We start from the raw sequence: 1958 nt of genomic DNA on the forward strand, positions 1-1958 counted from the left end.
GATAACACAAGTAACTTTTGATTTCGCTAGTACCGTGGGCTAACAACGCATCATAGACTACATAATGTTTTGGATTTGTGATGGGATGGGAGAGTGACACTTTTAGCAAGCTTTTGAATCCTCAATTTCGTCGCATCGGTGCACTGCTACTGCCAGTTGAATACAGCGAATATATGGCCATTTTTAAGCCTGTTGGGTATTTTAAATAAAACACAAAATGTTTTCACGTTGATTTCAAGTATAAGACGCACCTGAGTTTTGGAGACAGTTTTTCGAAGAAAAAAGTATGTCTTATAATCCGTAAAATAGGTACTTACAGATCAGTGTGATAGTAGAGTTGCAACTACGGTGACAATGCAAACAAAAGCAAGGAAAAAAATGATTGTGAAATACACAGGCTGACAGGAAATCAAATATAAAAAAATGAGTGTCAGAAAATGCAATATATTATCTCGTGGATTTCATTATTTCTTGGTTTAATGTAGCACCTACAAAAGAATGTAAGTTTTATATGCCGAACAATAATGGAATATGATGTACTTTCTTATAATTTTAAAAATATACAGGTTCAAATAATTTCTTTGTAATATATACTTTAGTTAGATACTACACTCTATCGGTTTCTATACGATCTCGATCAAGTGTAATGGGCTCAGGAAAGTTTAGTACCCCTCTGTCACAATGATTCAGTAGGTCAGTATTGAGTGAACGTATTAGAATGCTAACAACCCCGTATGCAATGTGATCTCTAAATGACAAGCTGGCGTAATCCACTCCCCTACTTCCGTAAGCGCGACATACATTGGAATTCACACACAGAAAACTTCACAATTAGCAACCTGTGTACCAAACGCCGCTTCCACGCTTTGTCACAGCGGACTTGGCGCAAACTGTGAAGTTATTACGAATGGTTTGGTGGTGGGTAGCGAGCAAATTTGAGAGACACTGTTCGACCGCAGGGCGCTGGAATCTTCGGTGCTTATTAACCGATGCCAGCAAATTCAGTCCGAACGCGGCCGGTGCCCTCGGGGATAACAAAGGCGCCTCGTTAATAATTGTGTGCATCGGAAGCACGCTTCATTTGCTTTGCTAATGAGTATTTAGACAAACACCGGGTGGAAATTCTAAACAAAGGTGCAGACGAAACCAAGAGCTGGACGATCCTGTGTGGAAGTAATTCGTTGTTGCGGTGTTCCGCTGTTATATTCTATATCCGAGTAAATACAGTCGATAAACTGACATCAAATGTCCAATTTAATTTCGTGCTGTTTTTGAGAAGAATGACAATACAAACAAATCATAATTATTTTATCCGATTTTCACAGTTGCGTAATTGTCTAGTCGGCGAATAATACTTTCCGCAACACCATTTCCTCCGTGGTTACGAACAGCTCTGCCGTTACGGCTACAATAGTGCCACCATCAGCAACAGCGTTAAGGCCAAGTTTTTCCATCTCCTGGCCCGAAAACAGCTGGGGTATGGCGCCCAGGGCTAACTTCGACGGCACCACTTCATCCCCCTACCCTACCGCTCAGCCGAAGACTCCCCAGTTTTTTCATTTATTCCCATCGTTATTTAACTCTTGCATTTGTTTACTGATATCAACACAGCAAGAAGTTTACTACATATCACATATTTCAGTAATTCATCTTTGTACGAAACACTTCAAAACATGTAACAATGTTCATAGTCGCTTTGCTTTCAACAGTATGGTACCGCTGTTGGTTTTTCATTGTTTCGTTTACAGTCACGACAGTCGCACGTCGGTCAAATGTCAAAACAACGAACGTTAAAAATACGCTTTTTACAGTTTCATTGGTCGAACCAGTTGGTGTAACGGGAGTTTTTCCATCCAGTAGCCGAAAGTAAGACTACACTAGGTAGAGGTAGGTCTTCCGGAACTGGAGCTCAGCAGAACCTAATCCGTCTCTCCTTATGATAGCCTTTTTAACATCTC

The sequence above is a fragment of the Schistocerca americana genome, unplaced genomic scaffold, assembly GCF_021461395.2.
Source record: "Schistocerca americana isolate TAMUIC-IGC-003095 unplaced genomic scaffold, iqSchAmer2.1 HiC_scaffold_1751, whole genome shotgun sequence".
Taxonomy (NCBI): domain Eukaryota; kingdom Metazoa; phylum Arthropoda; class Insecta; order Orthoptera; family Acrididae; genus Schistocerca; species Schistocerca americana.